This window comes from Babylonia areolata, chromosome 2 (genome assembly GCF_041734735.1).
Source record: "Babylonia areolata isolate BAREFJ2019XMU chromosome 2, ASM4173473v1, whole genome shotgun sequence".
Classification (NCBI taxonomy): Eukaryota; Metazoa; Mollusca; class Gastropoda; order Neogastropoda; family Buccinidae; genus Babylonia; species Babylonia areolata.
In genome coordinates, this window is record NC_134877.1 from 32,572,176 (window position 1) to 32,580,513 (window position 8,338).

At 50.5% G+C, this 8,338-nt stretch overlaps 1 long non-coding RNA gene across 4 annotated transcripts in view; it reads right to left on the reverse strand.

The window, feature by feature from the left end:
• Positions 1–2,113: 2,113 nt before the first annotated feature.
• The window catches only part of LOC143300482 (uncharacterized), a 208,974-nt gene continuing 202,749 nt past the window's right edge, over positions 2,114–8,338 (reverse strand). For 2 of the 4 annotated variants that reach the window (XR_013057667.1, XR_013057668.1), the window contains exons 9-10: positions 5,490–6,638; positions 2,114–2,175 (exon numbers count right to left, since the gene is read on the reverse strand). This is a non-coding gene — a long non-coding RNA (uncharacterized LOC143300482). Of the gene's footprint in view, positions 2,176–5,489; positions 6,639–8,338 lie in introns of those variants that run through there. The other 2 variants (XR_013057664.1, XR_013057665.1) reach the window with 1 other exon arrangement.

An 8,338-nucleotide genomic window follows, 5' to 3' on the forward strand; every position in this document is an offset into this window, starting at 1 on the left:
CACGCGACCCCGAACCGTACTTATGATTATACGTGTCTCACGCCCACACTCACCCACAACCCCTCGAAAACTCATCGAAATCCACATGATTCAAGATAACACAAGACAAGACAAGACAAGACAAGACAAGATATCTATTTCAAAGGCCCTTGTGGGTGGGTTTGAAAATATTCATATATCTTATGTAACTCATACGAAATATAAATGACATTTCACAATGCCCATATAGAGGACTGAAAGCCTGCAATCTGAGATGTGCGTACAAAATTCAATTCATAACAAATATTCATGTACTCATAAAAAGATGCAGTTTTTAAACTTATAAAGGCAGTAGTGTTGTTTATTGTGTTATTGCTATAAACCACCGACACAACACCTTAAAAAAAATATTTTTTAAACGGGGTGCAAGGAAGAGTGGGAAGGGGGATGTAGGAAGGGGTAGGGAAGGAGAGGAGAATGAGGGGAGAGGAGAAAGAGCGAAGGAAGGAGAAAGAAGGATAGAAAAAAAAAGAGGGGAGGAAGGAGAGGAGAAAGAGGGGAGGAAGGAGAGGAGAAAGAAGGGAGGGGGAGGAAGGAGAGGAGAAAGAGGGGAGGGAAGGAGAAAGAGGGGAAGAAACAGAGGAGAAAGAGGGGAGAAAGTAGGAGAAAGAGGGAAGGAAGGAGAGGAGAAAGAGGGGAGGGAAGGAGAAAGAGGGGAAGAAATAGAGAAGAGGGGAGGGAGGAGGAGAAAGAGGGAAGGAAGGAGAGGAGAAAGACGGGAGGGAAGGAGAAAGAGGGAAGGAGAGGAGAAAAAGGGAAGGAAGGAGAGGAGTAAGATGTCAGGAAGGAGAGGAGAAAGAGGGGAGGAAGGAGAAAGAGGGGAGGAAGCAGAAAGAGGGAAGGAGCAGAAAGAGGGAAGGACAGGAGAAAGGGGGGAAGGAGAGGAGAAAGAGGGGAGGAAGGAGAAAGAGGGGAGGAAGCAGAAAGAGGGAAGGACAGGAGAAAGGGAGGAAGGAGAGGAGAAAGAGGGGAGCAAGGAAGCAAGGAGAAAGAGGAGAGGAAGGAGAGAAGAAAGAGGAGAGGAAAGAGAGGAGAAGAAAGAGGAGAGGAAGGAGAGGAGAAAGAGGGGAGGAAGGAGAGGAGAAGGTAACAGGATTCGAGGACGTCGTGGATGGATATCTAGATGGACGGACGTGAACACTGGCGGAAGGTCCAGGGTGGACTGGTGGGCGTGGCAGAGGCCACAACCATGGACCCTGGTAGCAGGATGGACGGGGCTGATGGGTGGACCCGATGGATGGGGACGTCTTTGCAAGCAAAGAGAACACACCTGAAACTTTGCTCACCTTGGCTAACCGACAGGTTTGAGCACAAGGTTCAGGCGTGCCCCCAATGCTTTCCCGCTCTGTCCCTGCTGCCTGCCTCCAGATTGTCTGTCTGTCTGCCTCGCTCCTCGCTGGCTGCCTCTCTGCTGTTCTTGTAGGTGGGTGGGTGGGTAGGAGGCGGTGCGGATAGGTGGACGGAGTTGCTGGGTCGGTGGGTGGGTGGGTGGGTAGGAAGTGGTTTAAGGGTGAGAGAGAGAGGGAAATTTGGGTGTGGGGAGGGAGTTGAAATGAAGTTAGGGGAGAGACCGGGGTATGTGGAAGGATGGTGGTGGTGGTGGTGGTGGTGGTGGTGGTGTCATAGCATATAATCATAGGAAAGGGATTTATCTTATCTGGCAACAGCTTGAAAGTGTCGTGCATAATAATATGTCATCATTACCCATTTCTGTCACATGCACATACACACTCACATACCCACCCACCCACACACACACACACACACACACAAGCCCACACTCTTCACATCCTCTCACCCACCTCTTCGCGCGCACTCACATACACCGCCACATACATATACACACAAACGTATGCACAAACACGACACGGCAAGTTTACCCCCATACTCACAATGACAGGTGCTCGCCACCTGACGTCCCATCCCGCCCACCCCCACTCTGTCGTCGTCGTCCTCCTCCTCTTCCTCCTCCTCCACGGAGACTGTTGCAGCAGGGGACGGGGTAGGGGTGGTGGGATAAAGAAGGAGGACCGAGATGGTTGGGGGGGAGAGGGCTGGGGGGGGGGGGGGGGGGCAGAGACAGCCCCCACCCCCCACGATCTCCACTGTGCGTCTGCTGGTTTTTCCTCCCCATCCCTACAACACGAATCGTTAAAACAAAATGATGGGGGAAAAATAGAGAGAGGGAGAGAGTGAGAGTGAGCGAGCCAGCGAGAGAGAGAGAGGGGGGGTTAGGGGGGGGAGGGACTGAGAGGGAGAGACAGATGAAATTTTCATCATACGTTTTGACTCATAACTGACTTATTACTAATCATCTGTAACGTGTGATTAATATTAACAAAAAAAAACAAAAAACAAAAAAAAGATGACATGCATCTATATAACGCCGAATCTTGGGCAAAGACAAATCGTTGCGGCTAGCTACACACCAGGTGCAGGTGATTCACACAAATGCATAGCTCTGAATCAGAGCAATGGAAAGAATTAAAAAAAACTTATAAAATATATATGTACATTAAAGAAAGCTAGAGAAACTGGGTAGCAATTGTCTACTGGCCAGCAACAGCCTCAAGCGCAGCATTGTTGATGTGTACGTGGGTAGGAAGCTGCATGAGTTGCGTGTAGTATTGAGTGTGCGTGCTATGAATGCATGCACGCAGGCAGGCACACACGCACCCAACAAGAGCCTACATCTCTCTCTCTCTCTCTTTCTCTCTCTCTCTCTCCTCTTCATTTACACGCTATACAGTCAAACCGCAAGCAAGCAAACTGTCTTCTTCCTCTCAACTTTCAGGAGTCTTGTATGCAGCAGCCAAGAGCCTGGTGCCATCGATATTCTCTCTCTCTCTCCCTCCCCACCTCTCTCTCTCTCACCCCTCTCTTTCTCTCTCCCCCACCTCTTTCTCCCTCTCCCCATCTCTCTCTCTCCTCCTCTCTCTCACCCCCACCGCTCTATCTCTCACCCCTCTTTCTCCCCCCCCCCTGCTCTATCTCTAATCCCTCTTTCTCTCCCCCCCACCCCCGCTCTATCTCTCATCCCTCTTTCTCTCTCCCCCCCCCCACCCCCACGCTCTATCTCTCGCCCCTCTTTCTCTCCCCCCACCGCTTTAGCTCTCTCTCACCCCTCTCCTTCTCTCCCCCCTCCCCCCACCCCCGCTCTATCTCTCACCCTTCTTTCTCTCCCACCACCGCTTTATCTCTCTCTCCCCTCTCTTTCTCTCCACCCACCTCTCTCTCTCTCTCTCCTCACCCCTCTCTCTCTCTCTCCTCACCTCTCTCTCTCTCCCCTTGGCCGTGGAGCCAAGGAGGGGCCCCAGGTTGAGTGGGTGGAGGAAGAAATGTAGCTAAGAGCCAGGCTCCTTTCATCCCGCGCCCTCAGATCGATGATGATTCATCTGTGTGTGTGTGTGTGTGTGTGTGTGTGTGCGCGCGCGCGCGCGCGCGCGCGTCTCTCTCTCTCTCTCTCTCTCTACCCCTCAGCTTTTCAGGATGCTCCCAGACACTACGCTTACCCCCTCACCCCCCCACGCCCACCCCACCCTTCACCACCCACTCACACACACTAGTGGCATCTAAAAGCTGGCCTCTTTTCATGCAGTCAAACCGAGCGATTCACGCCACTGATGTTTGTTTTTTTGTGTGGGTGTGGATGTGTTTTTTTCCTGTTTTTTTTTGGGGGGGGGGGGTTGTTGTTGTTTTTTTGAGAGGGTGGTTGTTTTTTGGGTGTTTTTTTTGTTGGTTGGTTGTTTGGTTTGTGTTTTTGTTGATTTTTTTTTCTTTTTTGGGGGGTAGGGCAATATTTGTTACCCGACGTAATAAGGATTTCATTTTTATTGATTGCCACGAAACATGAGAGAGAGAGACAGACAGACAGACAGACTGACAGAGACAGAGAGAGAGAGAGAGATCGTGTGCGCGCGCGCGCGTGTCTGTGTGTTTGAGAGAGAGAGAGAGAGAGAGAGAGAGAGAGAGCATGCGTCCGAACAAAGACACTATAATGAGCAAGAAAAGACCCATGACAGAACCAAAACTTGTACAACAGAAAATGACTTAGGATGCCGTAGCTGCCCAAAGCGCATAACTATACCAACATATTAACTTTCCTCTCTCCCCTTGGTCCGGTATCATCTCTCTGAACCCCCACCCAAACATACCCGCCCCCACCCCCCCTCCCCTCCCTCCCCCCTAATTCTTCCTAACTTCTCCGCTCTGTACTCCCACCCAAAGGTACCCCCCCCCCCTCCCCTCACCCCCCCCCCCCCCCCGCCCCCTAATTCTTCCTTACTTCTTCCCGCTCTGAAGCGAAGTTCAGAATGTAGTACTTTTCTCTTCCCAGCAGAGAAACTTCTTTTGAGACAACCTGGCGCGTGGGGCTTCTGGCATCGAACTTCCTGAGACTGGGTCGCAACATAAACAGATAGGGATTTCCACCCCCAACCCTCACCCCCTTCCCCAACTAGTATCCCCCCTCTTCCCCCTTCAGAACCCTTGCTCTAACCACCACCACCACCACCACCACCACCACCATCATCATCTGATGCTGTTGCTTTTCTGTGCCAGGGGTGGGTGGAGGGGTGGGTGGTGAGAGTACATGAAAAATTCATTTCCTCTGTGGGTGCATGGTGGAGAAGAGAAGACAGTTGGGTCCTGCTCTCTTTTCATTGGTCCAACTGCTCCAGGGGAAAACCTTTCTCTGTTGTGTGTGTGTGTGTGTGTGTGACTTATCTACCCTGTCCCGGGATTGTGGCATCACCCTGTGTGTAGCGCTGTGGGCCATTCCGACAGGGAAACGGGAGTCCCCCACACACACCCCACACCCCGTGAATAGAGCGCGAAGGAAGAGATTTCCGGATTGTGGTTTCAATGTAGCCACCGACCAGAATGTCTGAAAACATGAAGAGGGACTTGGAGAGCCCGGAGGGAGGGGGGAGAGGCAGGGGTGGGGGAGGGCGGGTTGTCGCGGCGGGAGGGGGGGGGGGTTGAGGGGGGGGGGGGGAGAGATGGAGTGAGGGGGAAGGGGGAACCTTCCGAGACTCCGCTGACATCACAAGAATGATTGAAGCTTTCACTTCAAGATGGTCAATGATAAGGGATGTCCGACTTTCAGCAACAGTTCATTCAGATGGGCACTGAACGTAGCACTGGCACCAGCTGAAGAACTGAAAGGAGGAGGAGGCGACGCAGCATCAGCAGCAGCATTATCAGCAGCAGAAGAACAAGAAGAAGAAGAAAAAAAAACAAGAACGAAAGCCAAAACAACAAGAAAGGAAAAGGAGAGGAATGAAGAGGAGCAAGAGCAGGAGAGAGGAGAGGGAAGAATGAGGAGACATCGAAGGATGAAAAGGAGGAAGAGGACAACAACCATCCGCGAAGAAACTGATCCATCCCCCCCCCCCATCCCCCAACACCCCCAATAAAAACAAATAAAAAAAAAAACTATCTTTACTCACACAACAAACCAGCCATCATGGTACTGCCCCCCCAGGCACCAGCGACACCCCAGATGGCCCCGTCACGGCTCGTGGAGAGGAATGCTGTGGTCAGTGCAGCGGTCAGCTCTCACATTCTTGGGGGGGGGGGGGGGGGGGGATCAAGCCATTCACCTGGACAAGAACTCTTCCAGAACGCTGACCAAGACGGCTGGTCGCGGACCTCCACCTGACTGACGACTGGGCAATGTGGCAGGAAGGTGTCCATCATGACGTCAGCCTGGTCAAGACTGATGCTGGTCAAGATCACGCGGGATGACGACGTGAGCGACTGACCCCCTTAAGAGGGGGGGGGGGGAGGGAGTGAGGAAACGGGGGGGCGTGGGGGGCATGGGGGGGCCGGGGGGGGGGGTCTGGTCGGGTGGAAGTAGATACCTGTTGGTGTTCTGTAGGAACGTGCAGAACAGGGTTTGGGAAAGTTTGAGAGTAAGATGTGGAGACAAACATCACGTGAGGATGTATCTGCTGTCCTGTCTTATGCCGCTGGAATGTCCGTTGTCGCAGCTGGGGGACTGGGGGATATGAGGGGGGAGGGGGATGGGGACGGTGGAGGACACCTCGAGTCAATTGGAAGCGTCTGGGTCCACCTGTGAATGTCTTGAACCTGTGTCAGGAAACGTCTCGAGTCCCGTGGAGAAGCAACACGGAGTTGATGGCACTGCGAGGTTACCTGCTACTGTCCGACCCACAGTTCTCAGCCTTGAGACGCAATGCGCGTGGAAGCATCTGGTCCCGTGGTAGTAAAAGTACCGAGGAGTAACAAGGGCCACCAATGATGGACAAGTCCCGCAGCAAGTTCTGTGAATGCAGGGAGCATGTCAGAAACGTGTCTCGAGCCGAATGAGTGCGCGTGTGTACGTGTGTGGTAGGAGTGGAGAGAGGAATCTTCAGGAGACATGTCTGTTCCCAGTCAGCAAATATATCTGGAGTCAACTCACTCACTGTAATTGTGCGCGGCCAAGTCAAGAGTCAGATATGGGGTCAGTTTCTTTCTTCTTTTTTTTGCGCAGGTACGCCGATTTGTTTGACGGAAGCCAGTGTAGTTTTTTTTGTCCAGTTGAACAACATGCTGTGTTCAGTCGCCAGTAGTCAATGTTTTACCACCAATCGCTGAAAAACAAAAAGACATCACAGATGAGTTTACATTTCGCTCTTCCTCACAAATGTGTAGGACAGTACGATTAAGCCAGAAAACACTAGAATGTACGATATATGACAAGGCTGATATTCATACTGTATGCTGGTCTGTCGTACAAACATTTTACAAAACAAAATGTGCGTTTACAAAATATCGTTCCTCTAAGTGTCAGGAAAGCCGAAAGTATTGTCTAAATTCAATTCTTTTTTGTCAGTGGAGGGAGGGAGGGAGGGAGGAAGAGACAGAGGCAGGGAGAGAGATAGACAGAGACACACACACAGACAGACAGACATGGAAAGACAGACACAGAGGGACACTGACAGAGAGTGAACGAGATGGGGATAGAGAAGGGGGCGGGGCAGTAGGGAGCATTCCATTTAATCCACCCTGCAGCACGTGTGAAACCATTTTAATAACAGTGCCCCTCCAACACGATAACCTAACTGTAATAAAGATAAATCATTATTTCATAATAACCCGTTTCGACATCACCACCCTCGATCCCCCATCCCGTGCCCCCCACCCCCCAACCCCCCTCCCTCTCCGCCCCCTCCCCAAACCAAAACCACCCCCTCACACCCCTTCCTTCCCCGGAATGGTTTCAAAGACCCCCTGCCAGTTTTGGGGGGCTGTACACCAAGATCGATTCTCATCCAGCCCCCCCTCCACCACCACCACACCCCCCACCCCCCGCCACAGCAGCCACCCCTGAACATCGTCAGTGCTGTATCGACCAGCTGGCCACGTGTCACCCTCCACACCAACACGTGCAACAGGTGTGAACTCGGGGACCCCATGAAACGTATTGCAAAGACGGGCAAAACTAGAAACAAGGTGAAGAGATTGATGTATCACTACTTTTGCTACTACGACTACAACTACTACTGGTGCTGCTGCTAATTCTGCCTGTCACACTACTACATTCACTCAAATCAAGCTCACACGACGATCAGAAATGTGGATATAATCATTTATGTATTGAATTGTTTATAAACTGTTTTCGAATCTTCGCATATACAAAAGTCAAATTGTTTCTTGGCCATGTCTTCGTTTAGTGCATCAGGAGATTATTCCTCCTTGGGCGTCTTACAATAAGGGCGCTTACAATTGTACAAGCCGATAACGTGGTTAAAAATAAAATTACCGCTGAGGATCCTGTAACAATATCAGAGCCCAATTTTAGCTATCAGATCATGTCATATCATGTGCCACGGCTTTTAGGCTTTGTCACTTTGTCAACCTTTCGCCTGATCATTAGGACGTTTTCCTTTTTTTCCCCAAAAAAAAATAATTTTTATAAGAGTGCGCAATTAGTGGTTTTCTGACAAAAAGGAGCACTTACATGTATCTTAACCTCGTCGGATTCTCGTCTTACAAAACAGTGTTCTCAAAAGTAAATTTCGAAATTTGTACAAAAAATAATAAAATAAATGAATAACTAACTAACTAACTAACTAATAAATAAATAAAATGAAATAATAAATAAAAAGAAACGATGGTGACGAAGTTACCACGAACAAACTCGAGGAGAACACTGGATGGTCAAACCACTCTACTTCAAGATCAGCTTTCCAATAGCTCGACAGTCCCAACAGCCAGGTCTTACGTTGAACTCTCTAACAAGAATGTCAAGTGCCCCACAACAAGAGGAAATGTTGACAGCATAAGTCTG